This window comes from Salmo trutta, chromosome 26, assembly GCF_901001165.1.
Source record: "Salmo trutta chromosome 26, fSalTru1.1, whole genome shotgun sequence".
NCBI classification, from domain to species: domain Eukaryota; kingdom Metazoa; phylum Chordata; class Actinopteri; order Salmoniformes; family Salmonidae; genus Salmo; species Salmo trutta.
In genome coordinates, this window is record NC_042982.1 from 26,744,876 (window position 1) to 26,762,357 (window position 17,482).

The 17,482-nt window shown below is 44.1% G+C and overlaps 1 protein-coding gene across 2 annotated transcripts in view; it reads right to left on the reverse strand.

Annotated features, from left to right (window-relative positions):
* LOC115163551 (galactosylgalactosylxylosylprotein 3-beta-glucuronosyltransferase 1) overlaps positions 1 to 16,993 on the reverse strand; it is a 111,589-nt gene extending 94,596 nt beyond the window's left edge. Inside the window, exon 1 of one of the 2 annotated variants that reach the window (XM_029715543.1) lies at positions 16,469 to 16,993. The gene's annotated coding sequence lies outside the window, so the exon portion shown is untranslated. The remainder of the gene's footprint in view (positions 1 to 16,468) is intronic. The other variant, XM_029715544.1, reaches the window with a different exon arrangement.
* Between the last annotated feature and the right edge of the window lie 489 nt (positions 16,994 to 17,482).

The window sequence follows — 17,482 nt, forward strand, 5'->3', positions numbered from 1 at the left end:
CACTGATGCACAAGCCTCTCTGCTCTTCCACACCAAATCACATTTTATGTGACTAATTGGAGCTATTATGCAAAAGCATTATTTTCTCTTCACAGCGACTAAACGTCAAACTATAATTGAATCAATAATCAAGCGTGGCGAGAGGTGGAAGTTTGGGATTGATTAAACAGAGCTCCTGTTATGGGGCGAGGGAGAGCATGTATTGACGTTATGCAATGTATCGGTGTGTGGGTTTGGTTTTTGTAGATGCCATGTCGAATACTGGCTTTGTGAGTCCAGCCATGCCAGCACTACACTGAGAGAAATCACTAACTTATCAATAATTCAAGTAGACTATATACAGCTGTCTCTCTGCTGTAAATATGTCTATAACTGCTAGTCAACACAGCAACATATGCTGTCTACATTAACCTCAAGTAACTCCAGCAAAATGCGTAAATCAGACGGCGTCCTGTGCCAATCCTGTTTCATACTTTGTAACGGGGATGATTGAGCCGCTGAAGCAGAAAATGAGTTAGCATTCAGGGCCTGTGGAGAAAATGGTCATGGTCTTAATAATGTGTTTGTGGGGGATTAGTAAATCTGATTGGTCTCAGATCTAAAAACATTCAGTCAATGGATTTTGTAATGGGCTAACCCTCTGCATTACTGCTGTTGCCTTGTCAGCTTTTTACAGGGAGCTACACTGTACCCGGTGGATTGAGCAACACAGGTGGAAGTGAGAGTGCAATGGCATCAGTATGCAGTGGGGAACTGCGAGGGTCTTCAACGCCTTCAAAGAAGGCCCAAGGATTAGTTTTAAAATGTAAATGTACCTTTTAATTAATATTTCATATTTTCAATAAGATTTCAATAATATTCTAATGATATTATTACTTTCAATTATATTGTGATTTAAAGGGATACTTTGGTAATTTTACATTAAGGCTGTAACACATCAGAATGTGGAAATAGTCAAGGGGTGTGAATACTTTCTGAAGGCACTGTAGACAGAAGGCATCTGCCATTCAACTGAATAGACTGGTGGGTTGTTTAGCAACAAAACCAATGTTTGCGCAACCGTGGAGCAAAACAGGCAGGGGTTGGCTTAGAATCAAAGGATTGTTGACAACATATAAACTATATTTCCTCTCCAAATCTTTACTGAGAAACATAAATACATTTGCACAATGAGCACTTGTTTTCTTGCAATACATAATTACTGTTGTTGGTTCGCTAGCTAGCGAATTTTAGCCATATTAGTATAGACGTGACAAGAGTCAAGATACCTCAACAACAAGATACAATGAGCTGAAACAAGCCATCAACGATTCCCCACACGACAGCTTCATTGTTGCTAGCTATCTGACCATCCAGAATCATAACAGCACATGGCCACCTGCCCCATCAACGCGCGTGCATTGTTTTTGTTATGTTGTCAGCTAACCCGTCTATTAGGGCAGCATTTTGGGGTGACAGTGGAATCAACCAATCATATTTTGACCGTTTTTACAAAAACCTATGCGAGAAGTAGTTTTCCCCACAGTCTAGCTAGCTAGCTTTTGTTGTAGGCTAGAATTTAGCCGCTGCAGCAGGTGTTATTGAAGAGGATGTTGTTGCTAATTAGTTAGTTTCGCCCGTTTCAAGATTAACTTTCAACAAAAAGTTACATTTCAAATGGTCATCATCTGGTGAGGGGAACTGTGTTTTCTATTGCAGCTCGATTGCTGTTGTTAGCTATTTCTTTGAAAAGAACTTGTGTGTGAAACACCCCAGCTAGCAATGAGGAATCGGCCCAGAAATGACCTTCCTCTGGGGGGCTGGAACTGATTGAATCAGCCCGGAATCGGGTGTTGGACTCGGCCCGGATTCAAAATGAATGACTGCCCAGAATCGGCCCAAGTACATCAGGCCGTTTCCGTCTACCGGAATTCAGCCGACTTTGCCAGCATCTTACCAGAATCCCCCCAGAAGTGGCTCGATGCAAATTTAAATAAATATATACAAAATTACCCAATTTTGTCATTTTAAATATTACTATTATACATTTTATACATACAAATTATACCCATCCACAAAAAAAACATTTTGTGTAGGAGGAAACACCATACACCTGGTGACTGTGTCACTACAGCACGATGGCCAAACTCTCCCCTAACTCGGACGGCTCTGGGCCAATTGCACGTAGCCTCATGGGTCTCAAACCAGCATCTGAAGCAACGCAGTTTACATTGTGATGCAGTGTCTTAGACCCCTGCGCCACTCGGGAGGCTCGGGAAGTTTTAACGCTTATCAATTGCCTTGCACAAAGTATCAAAATGCTAAAATACTACACAACACTCTTAAAGAATTTCATTTAAATCTTAATTGTATTTTTTGAACACAAACAATGGAAAAAAATTATGAAATGTTAATTATATAAAGCAGCCCATGTAATCATCTGCCAGAGAGTAGTCTCAATTTGCCCGAACTCCAAGTAATACATTTGGGCCAGATAACTCACACCGGAATCGGCCCGAGCTCAATGACCCAATCCTAGCCGTAAGTAATAATGCCGAAGGTGGCCCAGACTCGGGCTGCATGACGTCGGCTCGAGTATGACTCTCAGCTGAGTGCCCCGACTCTCAGCCGGAATCGCCCCAGATCCACTGTGCTAGCTGGGATTGTTGCGTTTAAACTTTAGATCACAGGTTACTTTGTGTGTATGTTTGCAATGGTAAGTAATAGTTGAATGTTTCGATTGGGAAATGCTTAGCTTAATGGTTGTGCTTTTCTATTGTAATGATTGGGACCTACTGGCTTATTATGTCCTTGTGAAATGGCTGCTTATTCTGTAACATCATGCTGTGTGTGACTGCTGTCTTTCTATCGGCCCCATGTGTTTAACAAAAAGTAACCTCTCGCACATGGAGTGCGTTGCATTCTACATTTGCTGTCCTTTCAGTATCACAAGCCTGTCACACTCACATCCTTTGTGTCACTGTTGTCGCTTTAAGTGATAGTGTGATAGTGATGGCGTTAGTTTTCCATGGGTTGTGTAAGCAGTGTGGTTGTTGTTGTTGCTGGTAGCATTATCAATGCGGGTGCTGTCTCTGTGTGAGTGGCAGCCCAAACCATGGCTCAGTCTCATGCCTGTTTGATTCAGTTGGACCTGCTAAATGATGCTAAGTTTCTGTTATTTTTCTTGATTTTTGAGTTTGGCACAACGTGTTGAAAGATTTTTTTCCCCTCACTGAAGGCCTAGGTCCAATAGCCATGGTTCACAACTGTCTGTATGTATTCTGTCACTGGGGCATTTCTGCGTCGCTCTGGCTCACCAGGGTCTCTCTATAGGGGAGGAGGTTTCTGTACGAGGTCATTGTAGAAAGCGTGATTTGTTTTTCCTCTTTATTGTCTTTAAAGGTCATCGGCTTGTTTCCCTCCATCCATTCTGTCAGAAAATGGAGCCCAAATCTTTATTAAATCTGAAGGATTTATGACATGGCCCTTGGCTTTTGTCCACAGTGTTATTGAGGGATGTGTGTGTATTCCAGGGCTTATTGTTGTCTGCTGTTGCCATTATTACTGTTTAATCTGAGTAACCGCAGCAAGGATCTTTTTAAAGAACATGATGTGTGATCTGCAAGCCTTCCAGGTGCTCATAATGCTCCCTCTTTACACAATATACTGTATGTCTGCAAAGCGTGTTAAAACTCAACGCAGAATGCAAAGCTTACTGTACAATTTTTTAAATAATTTTTTATTTTATTTCACCTTTTTTTAACCAGGTAGGCTAGTTGAGAACAAGTTCTCATTTACAACTGCAACCTGGCCGAGATAAAGCAAAGCAGTGCGTCACAAACAACAACACAGAGTTACACATGGAATAAACAAACACAGTCAATAATACGAGAGAAAAATATATACAGTGTGTGCAAATGAGGTAAGATAAGGGAGGTAAGGCAATAAATAGGCCATAGTGGCGAAATAATTACAATATAGCAATTAAACACTGGAGTGATAGATGTGCAGAAGATGAATGTGCAAGTTTAGATACTGGGGTGCAAAGGAGAAAAATAAATAAAATAAATAACAGTATGGGGATGAGGTAGTTGGACGGGCTATTTACAGATGGGCTATGTACAGGTGCAGTGATCTGTGAGCTGCTCTGACAGCTGATGCTTAAAGTTAGTGAGGGAGATATAAGTCTCCAGCTTCAGTGATTTTTTTGCAGTTCATTCCAGTCATTGGCAGCAGAGAACTGGAAGGAAAGGTGGCCAAAGGAGGAATTGGCTTTGAGGGTGACCAGTAAAATATACCTGCTGGAGCGCGTGCTACGGGTGGGTGCTGCTATGGTGACCAGTGAGCTGAGAAAAGGGCAGGGCTTTACCTAGCAATGACTTATAGATGACCTGGAGCCAGTGGGTTTGGTGACGAATATGAAGCGAGGGCCAGCCAACGAGAGCATACAGGTTGCAGTGGTGGGTAGTAAATGGGGGCTTTGCTGAGTAGAGTGTTGGAGGCTATTTTGTAAATGACATCGCCGAAGTCAAGGATCGGTAGGTATGGGACAGATTGGTAGGTATGGGACAGAGAAAATGAAAGCTACCCATGTTAGATAACCTCATCAAGACCATAGAACCGAACAGGTTGTCTTTGTTGATACATTAAGGGATCCTCTCAGCTAGCCTCCACACTAACCTACTGTATTATACTGTCAGCCAGTGGAGTGTAGTCCTGCACATTGCAGCCTATATTCTTCTCTGAGCTCCCCATTGGGAGGAGCACTCCACAGCCTGCGACACAAGCTGTGAGACTACCACCTAAATTATAGGTTGAGGTCATTCTGTAAGAAGGAAAGATGGGTGCAACATATACATTGTTCTGTTATGTCAGTGTTGTAGTAACACTCAGGCAGTAGACTGCTGTGTATAGAGGAGAAAACACAGCCATGCTATACCGCGCCATCCTCTCCACTCCCAGGTAGGCAGAATACAGTGTGACAGCAACATACAGGGGTGGAGTGGGGGAGGTGCTGGGGTCAGGGGTCAGGGGCTGCACTAATTACTCTGCCCATAGCTACTCTGCTATTACGAATGTGTTTATGAAGGTGATGCCTTTGAATCAATGTTCTGTCTGTGTTTCTGTGTGTGTGTGTGTGTGTGTGTGTGTGTGTGTGTGTGTGTGTGTGTGTGTGTGCGTGCGTGCGTGCGTGCGTGCGTGCGTGCGTGCGTGCGTGTGTGTGTGTGTGTGCGTGCGTGTGTGTGTGTGTGTCACGTGTATCAGTGATTGTGTGTGACTGCATGTGCGTCTCATGTGGAGATGCTGCTGTAGAAAGGCAGACAGGCCTGAGAGATGTGAACATGACTGATACTACATTGCCAGCTGTCTCTAATACCCCCCTCTCCTCTCCCGTCCTTTCCTCTCCTGTCCTCTCCTCTCCTCTCCTGTCTTCTCCTGTCCTTTCCTGTCCTCTCCTGTCTTTTCCTGTCCTTTCCTGTCCTCTCCTCTCCAAACACAACCCCACAGCCTCAAGTGAAGATCCAAGTGCATAGACAAAATCAGCATAATGAGATTATGCATAAAATACCTGGCTGCCGAAAGCCATTAATAAAAGGGTGAGACATGTATGAATGGCTGCAGCGGTAAACAATAGTAGTCCGTGATTGACTGTAGACCCTACCACATTCCTCTTGTGTCTGAGCCATTGAATTGCGAATCTACTTTGTCTCTATACTGACGCTTAGCTTGTTTTATTGCCTTGCGGAGGGAATAGCTACTGTTTGTATTCGGTCATGTTTCCAGTCGCCTTGCCCTGATTAAAAGCAGTGGTTCGCCCGTTCAGTTTTGCGCGAATGTTGCCATCAGTCCATGGTTTCTGGTTGGGAAAAATGTTAATAGTCGCTGTTGGTACGACATCATGCTGATAAAATATAGGGAGCCTTGTTTTCAGATTAGTCTTATTAAAATCCTCAGCTATAATAAATGCAGCCTCAGGATATGTGGTTTTCAGTTTACATAGAGTCCAATGAAGTTCTTTCAGGGCCATTGAGGTGTCTGCTTGGGGGTTGGGGATGTACACGACTGTGATTATAATCGAAGATCATTCTCTTGGTAGATAATGCGGTCAGCATTTGATTGTAAGAAATTGTTGGTCAGGTGAACAAAAGAACTTGAGTTCCTGTATATTGTTATGATCACACCACGTCTCGTTAATCATAAGGCATACACCCCTGCCCTTCTTCTTACCAGAGAGATGTTTGTTTCTGTCAGCGGGATGCGTGAAGAAACCAGGTGGCTGTACCGACTCTGATAACGTATCCCGAGTGAGCCATGTTTCCGTGAAACAGAGAATGTTACAATCTCTGATATCTCTCTGGAAGGCAACCCTTGCTCGGATTTCGTCTACCTTGTTGTCAAGAGACTGGACGTTGGCTAGTACTATACTCGGGAGAGGTGGGCGATGTGCCCGTCTACGGAGCCTGACCAGAAGACCGCTCCGTCTGCCCCTTCTGCGGCGCCGTTGTTTTGGGTCGCTTGCTGGGATCCGATCCATTGTCCTGGGTGGTAGACCAAACAGAGGATCCGCTTCGGGAAAGTCGTATTCCTGGTCGTAATGCTGGTAAGTTGACGTTGCTCTTATATCCAATAGTTCCTCCCGGCTGTATTTAATGAGACTTAAGATTTCCTGGGGTAACAGTGTAAGAAATAATACATAAAAAAATAATATACTGCATAGTTTCCTAAGAACGCGAAGCGAGGCGGCCATCTCTGTCGGCGCGGCAAAGCACCCCCTCACTGTAACACATGCGGAGATCATCCGTTCACCTACTCTGTGTCTCACAAAGGAACCGGCAGTTGGTACAAAAAAAATTACATTTTGACTCATCAGACCAAAGGACAGATTTCCACCTGTTTAATATCCATTGCTCGTGTTTCTTGGCCCAAGCAAGTCTCTTCTTATTATTGTTGTCCTTTAGTAGTGGTTTCTTTGCAGAAATTCGACCATGAAGGCCTGATTCACATAGTCTCCTCTGAACAGTTGATGTTGAGATGTATTCTCTTACTTGAACTCTGTGAAGAATTTATTTGGGCTGCAATTTCTGAGGCTGTTAACTCTAATGAACTTATCCTCTGCAGCAGAGGTAACTCTGGGTCTTCCTTTCTTGTGGCAGTGCTCATGAGAGCCATTTTCAGCATAGTGCTTGATGGATTTTGCGACTGCACTTGAAGGAACTTTAAAGGTTTTTGAAATGTTCTGGATTGACTGCCCATCATGTCTTAAAGTAATAATGGACTGTTGTTTCTCTGCTTATTTGAGCTGTTCTTGCCATAATATGGTCTTTTACCACCGCTACCTTGTCACAACACAGCTGATTGGCTCAAATGCCCAAATTAACTTTTAACAAGGCACACCTTTTAATTGAAATGCACTCCAGGTGACTACCTCATGAAGCTGGTTGAGAGAATGCCAAGAGTTCAAATCTGTCATCATGGCAAAGGGTGGCAACTTCGAAGATTCTCAAATATAAAATATATTTTGATTTGTTTAACAATTTTTTGGTCACTACATGACTCCATATGTGTTATTTCATAGTTTTGATGTCTTCACTATTATTCTACAGTGTAGATAATAGTAAAAATAAAGAAAAAACTGGAATGAGTAGGTGTGTCCAAACTTTCGACTGGCACTGCCTTCGGAAAGTATTTAGACCCTTAAACTTTTTTTAAATGTTGCTACGTTACAGCCTTATTCTAAAATGGATCAAAATAAAATAAATGTCTTGAAATATACACACAATACCCGATATTGACAAAGTGAAATTTCTGCATATTTAAAAAATATATATTTAAAAAATACCTTATTTACATAAGCATTCATTCTCTTTGCTATGAGACTTGAAATTGAGCTCAGGCAAATCCTGTTTCCATTGACCATCCTTGAGATGTTTCTACAATTTGATTTGAGTCCACCTGTAGCATTCAATTGATTGACATGATTTGGAAAGGCACACATCTGTCTATATAGGGTACCACAGTTGACAGTGCATGTCAGAGGATAAACCAAGCCATGAGGTCGAAGGAATTGTCCGTAGAGCTCGGAGACAGGATTATGTCGTAGGCACAGATCTGGGGAAGTGTACCAATGTCTGCAGCATTGAAGGTCCCCAAGAACACAGTGGCCTCCAAATGGAAGAAGTTTGGAACCACCAAAACACTTGCTAGAGCTGGCCGCCCTGCCAAACTCAGCAATCGGGTGAGAATGGCCTTGTTCAGGAAGGTGACCAAGAAACCTGATGGTCACTCTGACAGAGCTCTAGTGTTCCTCTGCGGAGATAGGAGAACCTTCCAGAAGGACAACCATCTCTGCAGCACTCCACCAATCAGACCTTTATGGTAAAGTGGCCAGACAGAAGCCACTCCTCAGTAAAAGGCACGTGACAGCCCACTTGGAGTTTGTCAAAAGGCACCAAAAGACTCTCAGACCATGAGAAACAAGATTCTCTGGTCTGATAAAACCAAGATTTAACTCTTTGGCCTGAATGTCAAGCGTCACGTCTGGAGGAAACCTGGCATCATGCCTGCGGTGAAGCATGGTGGTAGCAGCATCATGCTGTGGGGATGTTTTTCAGCGGCAGGGACTGGCAGACTAGTCAGGATCGAGGCAAAGATGAACAGAGCAAAGTACAGAGAGATCCTTGATGAAAACATGCTCCAAAGCTCTCAGGACCTCAGACTGAGGGCGAAGGTTCACCTTCCAACAGGACAACGACCCTAAGCATACAGTCAAGACAATGCAGGAGTGGCTTCAGGACAAGTCTCAGAATGTCCTTCTGTGGCCCAGCCAGAGCCCGGACTTGAACCAGATCGAACATCTCTGGAGAGACCTGAAAATATCTGTGCAGCGACGCTCCCCATCCAACCTGACAGAGCTTAAGAGGATCTGCAGAGAAGAATGTGAGACCCCCCCCCCCCCCCCCCCCGAAATACAGGTGTGCCAAGCTTGTAGCGTCATACCCAAGAAGACTCGAGGCTGTAATCGCTGGCAAAGGTGCTTCAACAAAGTACTGAGAAAGGGTCTGAATACTTATGTAAATGCGACGTTTCAGTTTTTTAATTTTTTATAAATTAGCAATATTTTCAAAAACTGTTTTTGCTTTGTCATTACGGGGTAATGTGTGTACATTGATGAGGATTATTCTTTTTTTTAATAATAAATTTTAGAATAAGGTTGTAACATAACAAAATGTGGAAAAAGTCTAGTGTTCTCAGTGAGCTAATCCATTTCGGAAGCCTAGACTTAAAGCCCATTTTTTCTTAACCTGAAAATGTGGTCGGTGGCTCCATATGTGTGACACAATTGCGGACCCTCTAGAGGCATGCAGAGGCCAAATTGAGGTCCATATTGCATCACCATGCTCCTCTCAAATGTTGTAACAATGCGGAGGGCTATGTATAGCTCTAATCGATCAGTTGAAAGAACAGACCACTTTCGGTTGACAAATATTTTTTTTAGCCTGGGACAGCTCCACGGCAGAAAAACGCAAGCAGCAAGCGCAATGCCCAATGGAGCGTAATCTAAGACACCACAACATCCTCTTACAGCTTTAGGCCTGGCAGGTTGAGTACAATTTATTATGCATTTGCTTTTCAGCTGTTTATTAAAAGGCCAGTGGAGACTGGTGGTGGTGAGGCTATCATGAGGCTATCAGGCCAGAGAAGTAGTGGAGAGTGGTGCAAAATAATCCCTACTTTCCTCCCTCTCTCCGTCCCTCGCTCCACCCCTCCCTGATGTCGGCGTGTAACTGGTGGTGGCAGCTCTGAGTGAATGAATAATGTAGCACAAAGGGGTCTGGCCACGCTGGCGTCACTCTGGGAACAATCGCTGTGGTTAATATTCATTGCATGGAGATTTGCAGGGTAAAGGGAGAGCCCCTATGAATCACTTTACACTCTGCTTCCGCACAGCAAAATTCCTCTAGCTCTGTAATCTGAATGTAAAGGTGGCAGATGCCATGTCACTGGTGGCAAGACTGCCCTGGTTTTACTGTTGCCCAGTCTGGGAGAGGATGGATGCAGACTGAGGGGAGAGTTTCTCTCTCTGTGAAATAGAGCAGGTGTGTTTGTGTGAAGAGTGCTACGCTATGCTCTACTCGCTCCTGTACCCTTTCCACACATTGCCTCAGGCTGGTTAAAATCCCTGAATCTGCTGAAAACCCTACTGCATTCAAACAGCAAAACAACATGTTTTCGAGCCGACATCAAAAATGTTGTGTATTTCACCCAGTGGAACAAGGTTGAAGAAATATATCAGTGCAGTCAGAATGAAAGTAGATGGTCTTTACAAGCAGCCACATGCTGGCCTTACTTTAACTTAGCTCTAGAACCTTGCCGATCTCTTTTAAAACTTTATGGCGGAGTTTTGGCTACAGTGGCCAGGTCTTTCTCCTCTAACCCGGCCTGTCATTCATACCCAGTGCGTCGGGCTGTGAAGTATGCATGGCGGAGATATAAATGTTAACCCACGAGTTATGGCTGACCGTTCTGGGCAAGCGTGGCCAAATGTGTATTTTGTACCATCAGCATTCTACACTATGTACTGTAGGTCCCACGTGATACTGTGTGTCACAGAATCCAATGACAGGCCCTGTTCAATAAAGTAGATTTGGATGCTATTTGCTGAAAGAGAGAGCGAGAGCGAGAGCGAGAGCGAGAGAGAGAGAGAGAGAGAGAGAGAGAGAGAGAGAGAGAGAGAGAGAGAGAGAGAGAGAGAGAGAGAGAGAGAGAGAGAGAGAGAGAGAGAGAGAGAGAGAGAGCACTGTCACTCGGGTGAGAGAACAGCTGGGTGTTGGGCTGCCTCATGCCAGGAAACAACATGGATATGCCAGGTGCTGACACCAAATCCATGTACAGGTTCACTGTCGTTTGGACTAAAATTCATCGGTTTGAATGCTATGTCCAAGTATGGGTTAAGAACACTGATATGGCAGTGATAAGTCAAAATTCTATTTTACCATAATCCTTAAAATTATTACATAAATTATTACTGGGTGGTTCGAGCACTGAATGCTGATTGGCTGACAGACGTACATTTGTTCAATCATAGCCATGGTATAAAATACATAGTCAACTCTGGGCTCTATGTATTCTCTGGATAATAATGCAACTCTGTGAAAGGTCACACCTTCCTCATCTTCAATATTTTCCAGAGAAGATTATCCCTTACTTAACCAATCCAATTTTTTTCTAATGCCCTCTTTTTTTCCTTTCAACAGTGGCCTGTAGTGGCTTGTTCAACATGACATCTACAAAAACATGTTTGTCCAGAATCATGATGTTATGATGGGTGTCAGCATATTTGGACTGGACGAGTTGAAATTTCAAGGAAACTTGGTTTATCCAACTTGACACATGCATATGGACTTGGGACAGTGTCCCAGACTGGGGTAATTGCAGCCACATCGAGCTGTCTTTTCCAATGAGAGCACTGGGAGCCTCTGTTAATAACGTTAGAATACTACCCTGCGGCACAATCCTGGCTCTAATTGAATGATTTTTACATTTAGCTATTGCGCCCAGCAAGCTTATTACTGCTTGCCTTCTGCCCAGACCATCCCAACCATCCTAGTGCTGCCAATGTAAAATAAAATGGGTGAGGGGTTATAGTCCATCTCGTTAACTGAGGCATGGGCATCTTATTAGCATAATAGGCTAAACATGCTGCCCGTTGTCCTGATTAGATCTGGAATGTAGGACAGAACATCAGACAATGGTTTTCTGTTTCCAGAGTGGGGGAGGTGCTGGATGTGTAAGTAGGGGTGACTGGGGCACAAGGTAACACGAGCACAATGTATAACTAAATAACTCAAATGAGAAACCACTTAGAAAACTGTTATTCAATGTGCTAGTGCTTGATTAGCTAGGAAGTTTTGCTTAAATCATTTTTAGTTTTATTTACCTTTTTTTTTCAGGTCGAATTCTAAATATTCTTGCTGCCTCTTTTTTTATTATTGATCTGTGGAACATTCCCTATGTATTTAATAATTTATCATTTTTATCAGCAATAAGTGGTCTTTTGATTTGTATAGTTGATTACAATAATTATGGTATTTTCTTGCAAGACTCATATTAGACTCAGACTTGAAATGGGGGTACATTGTAACATTTGTTCAAACTAAAGCCTGACCTAAAACTCTATGATATTTTATATGGTATTTAGACACGTTCAGATAATGATATAAAATCAGTTCTTTACATGAAGTTTGCCAGTACCATAAAAAAATGGAAAAAGTAATATTTGCACTTTTCAATGGTAAAAGTATCTTATACATTTTGGCTACTACATTTTAGGTCAATATGACATGCCTAAAAGATAAAATTAAAATATAATATTTTGCCCATATAGTGTATTTTAATCCAAATATCAGTTTTAAATCAGAGCAGTTTTCAATTATTACCCCTCATTTTTACCATTGAAGACCGTGTTACAATTAACCCCGCGTCCTGTTATTCGAACCTCTCTTTGTCCCAGTTTGTAATCCCCACATGTTTTAAGATGACCACAATCATCCTTCTTCCTAAGAATTCCAAGGCTTCATGCTACAATGATTACTGCCCTGTAGCACTCACTTCTGTAATAATGAAGTGCTTCGAGAGGCTGGTTATAGCACACATTAACTCCACCATCTCAGCCACCCTAGACCCACTCCAATTTGCTTACTGCTCCAACAGATCCATAGATGACGCAATCTCAATTGCTCTCAACACTGCCCTCATCCACCTAGATAAGAGGAATACCTATGTGAGAATGCTGTTCATTGTCTACAGCTCAGTGTTCAACACCATTATCCACTCCAAGCTCGTACCCTCCCTCTGCAACTGGATCCTGGACTTCCTGACGGGCTGACCCCAGGGTGTGAGGGTAGGCAACATCACCTTCACCACGCTGACCCTTAACACAGGGGCCCCACAGGGGTCTGTGCTTAGTCCCCTCCTGTACTCTCTGTTCACCCAAGACTGTGTGGCCACGCACGACTCCAACACCATTATCAAGTTCGCTGACGACACGACAGTGGTAGGTCTGTTCACTGGCGACGATGAGTCAGCCTATAGGGAGGTCAGTGACCTGGCAGTGTGGTTGCCGGAGCAGTAAACTCTTCCTCAACGTCAGCAAGACAAAGGAGATGATCGTGGACTACAGGAAACGGGGGGGAGGGGGGGCAGTGGAGCAGGTAGACAGCTTCAAGTTCCTCAGTGCCAGATCACTAAAGACTTAAAATGGTCCAAACACCCACGTCCAGTCGTGAAAAAAGCGTGCCAGTGCCTCTTCCCCCTCAGGAGGTTGAAAAAGTTTGGCATGGGCCCTCAAATCCTGAAAAGGTTCATCAACTGTACCATTGAGAGCAAATTGACTGGCTGCATCACTGCTAGGTATGGAAATACCACCGCCCTCGATCGCATGGTGCTACAGGGATTTGTGCGGACAGCCCAGTATATCACTGGGGCCGAGCTCACTGCCATCCAGGACCTCTATAAACGGCGGTGTGAAAAGAAGGCCCGGAAAATCGTTAAACGACCCCATCCACCCAAGCCATAGACTATTTACTCTGCTGCTGCATGGAAAGAGGTACCGGTGCATCAAGTCTGACACCAACAGACTCTTGAACAGCTTCTATCCCGAAGCAAAACTATTGATAAATAGCTCACAAAATAGCTACACGGACTGAGTTTACCTTGCATCTTTTTTACCTTTTATTTCAACATTTTCCACACTCACAGGGCGCTCACACACACTGTTACTCCAACACACACACAAACACTCACTCCATAATTTTCTCACTCATACATAATATGCACATACATTTATACTGATTCCACACACTCACACACCCACTCACATGCAAGCTGCTCCTAGTCTGTTTATCTTATATCCTGTTGCCTATAGTCACCTTACCCCTATACACATCTAGCATCCCTGTAAATATGGTATTGGAACTGACTTTTTAAATATGTCCTGTATATAAACAGCAAAAAAAGAAACATCCCATATTCAGGACCCTGTCTTTCAAAGATAATCCGTAAAAATCTAAACTTCACAGATCTTCATTGTAAAGGGTTTAAACACTGTTTCCCATGCTTGTTCAATGAACCATAAACAATTAATGAACATGCACCTGTGGAACGGTGGTTAAGACACTAACAGCTTACAGACGGTAGGCAATTAAGGTCACATTTATGAAAACTTAGGACACTAAAGAGGCCTTTCTACCGACTCTGAAAAACACCAACAGACGGATGCCCAGGGTCCCTGCTCATCTGCGTGAACGTGCCTTAGGCATGCTGCAAGGAGGCATGAGGACGGCAGGTGTGGCCAGGGCAATACATTGCAATGTCTGAACTGTGAGACGCCTAAGACAGCGCTACAGGGAGACAGGACAGACAACTGATCATCCTCGCAGTGGCAGACCACGTGTAACAACACCTGCACAGGATCGGTACATCTGAACATCACACCTGTGGGAAAGGTACAGAATGGGAACAACAACTGCCCGAGTTACACCAAGAACACACAATCCCTCTATCAGTGCTCAGACTGTCTGCAATAGGCTGAGAGAGGCTGGACTGAGGGCTTGTAAGGCAGGTCCTCACCAGACATCTCCGGCAATAACGTCGCCTATGGGCACAAACCCACCATCGCTGGACCAGACAGGACTGACAAAAAGTGTTCTTCACTGACGAGTCGCGGTTTTGTCTCACCAGGGGTGATGGTTGGATTTGCGTTTATCGTCGAATGGAGTGAGCGTTACACCGAGGCCTGTACTCTGGAGCAGGATCGATTTGGAGGTGGAGGGTCCGTCATGGTCTGGGGTGGTGTGTCACAGCATCATCGGACTGAGCTTGTTGTCAATGCAGGCAATCTCAATGCTGTGCTTTACAGGGAAGACATACTCCTCACACATGTGGTACCCTTCCTGCAGCCTCATCCTGACATGACCCTCCAGCATGACAATGCCACCAGCCATACTGCTCGTTCTGTGCGTGATTTCCTGCAAGACAGGAATGTCAGTGTTCTGCCATGGGAAGCGAGGAGCATGGATCTCAATCCCATTACGCACATCTGGGACCTGTTGCATCCGAGGGTGAGGGCTAGGATCATTCCCCCCAGAAATGTCCGGGAACTTGCAGGTGCCTTGGTGGAAGAGTGGGGTAACATCTCACAGCAATAACTGGCAAATCTGGTGCAGTCCATGAGGAGGAGATGCACTGCAGTACTTAATGCAGCTGGTACTGACTGTTACTTTGACCCCCCTTTGTTCAGGAACACATTATTCAATTTCTGTTAGTCACATGTCTGTGGAGTGTACAAACGCCTTCCTAATATTGAGATTCACCCCCTTTTGCCCTCAGAACAGCTTCAATTTGTGTACAAAATGTTAGGAACACCTGCTCCTTCCATAACATAGACTGACCAGGTGAATCCAGTTGAAAGCTAGGATCCCTTATTGATGTTACTTGTTAAATCCATTACAATCCGTGTAGATGAAGGGGAGGTAAGTAAGTATGCTTACTTACTTACTTTATTGTGTATTTCAAAAATTGTGGGGGGGGGGGCATTTTACTTCTGTCACTTTCGGTTGAATTGTAAACGACTGGTATGGCCTAGAAATGTTGTTGCAGTGTGTAATGGTAGCTAAGATATGTATGTTGTTTGGATAAAAATCTACCTCAAATAATATTAAAAAAATAAGCAAAACTGTTTGTGCCCTGGTCTCCACTACACATCTACTGTGTTAGTACAAAAGTGACTGTTAGTACAGTGTTAATACACTGACACCTGTGTCTGAGAAGGGAGCAAACACAGAAACTGCATCATAGCCCAAGGAGTCGCAAGGGTAGAGTACCTGTCGAAAATGAGAAAATACAGCCACTCTCCAGAAATAGCCTATGAGTTTGGCTTATGTCTGTTTTTCTAAGCCAGTGCCCTTTTTGTTTCTCTGGACACACTTGTTATTTCTTGTTAGAGGTGGTGAAGGGTTCCCCTGAGTCGCCAGGGAAACAGTGCTGCCTGACGGTCCAGGGTTCAGAAAGCAAGCAGTGCGTTCTTTCTCTTAGTGTGTTTGTGTACTGTCTGTACACTCACTATTTGAGCAGGAAGGAGCATGATTATGGGGATTATCATTGATTCCTCATGTCAGTCAGTCAGTCACTCGGTTAGGCCATCAGATTCCCTGCTCTTTCACACTGCCTGCATGGCTCTGTAGTCTACTGCATACAATATGCATGGCTTAAATCTCCAACAGTTCCATATTGCTGCTACAGCTACACATGTACAGGGACTCAGGACAAAGATGGCAATCTTCCCTCATGTTAGGATCTTTATCAGCATTAAAAAAATGTTATCTTCATGATTATAATGTCTCTGTTTGTGCTCCTGCTGCAAGTACCGCTTTGCATTTCTACTGATGGGTGTAATCAGGCATGAAGAGTGAGAGACATAAATATTATTTACCTTATCCGTAGACTTCAGTGACGGACTGCTATTCCTACCACATGCTATGGAAGGACTCCCATTCATTATCAAAGTCCTGCTTTTGTCCCTGCTTGTTGTGCCTCTTTCTGCTTCTCTGTGTGCCTTGTCATAGACAGAGGCAGCATTCAAAGCATCCCTTTATTTTATCCCGCTGTGGCAGCTGACACCGGTATTCAAGCCTTGGATGATGGATGGAGAAAAGAGGGAAACTAAAAGACAGAGAAGAAGAATTTCTCCAGCTTAATTTTCTTTCCTTCTCTTCTCCGTGCAGGCTCACACACAAACACATGCGAACGAGGGGGGATGTCAGAGAGAGACGGCGATGTGTTTTGTTCCGTGGTAGTCCTTCTCCTCCTCTCTATATCTGTCCCTCCCTCCCTCTCTCTGTCTATCTCTGTCTCTGTTAACGCAACTCGGCGGTTGTCACAGAGACAGGCTGTGCTGTGCTGTCGTAACGGGGGAGATGGCTCTTTGCGTGGAGAGACATGTGTGAATGTCTTTATGTGGGACTAAAGAAGCCTCTCTTAGGCAAGGCAGAGACCCCCTTCCCCTTATAGAAATGGTCTCGCTAATGGCATGTACCATTAAGGCTCAGAGCAGGGTTGGCTGCAGCAGAGAGAGAGAGGGATCAGGGAATAGAGAGAGGCATGTAGATACATTTTATTTTAACTTCATTTAACAAGGCAAGTCAGTAAAAAACTAATTCTTATTTTACAATGACAGCCTACTCCAGCCAAACCCTCCCCTAACCCGGACGACGCTGGGCCAATTGTGCGCCGCCCTATGAGTCTCCTGATCACGGCCAGTTGTGATACAGCCTGGGATTGAACCAGGGTCTGTAGTAATGCCTCTAGCACTGAGATGCAGTGCATTAGACGCCTGCGCCACCCGGGAGCCATCAAAGAAAGGAAACATGGTGAGCTGAGCGTAGTCGTCATATATTCCCACCTCACTCCTTTCTGGAATAGTTCTCCTTTTCCGCTCATTTATTTT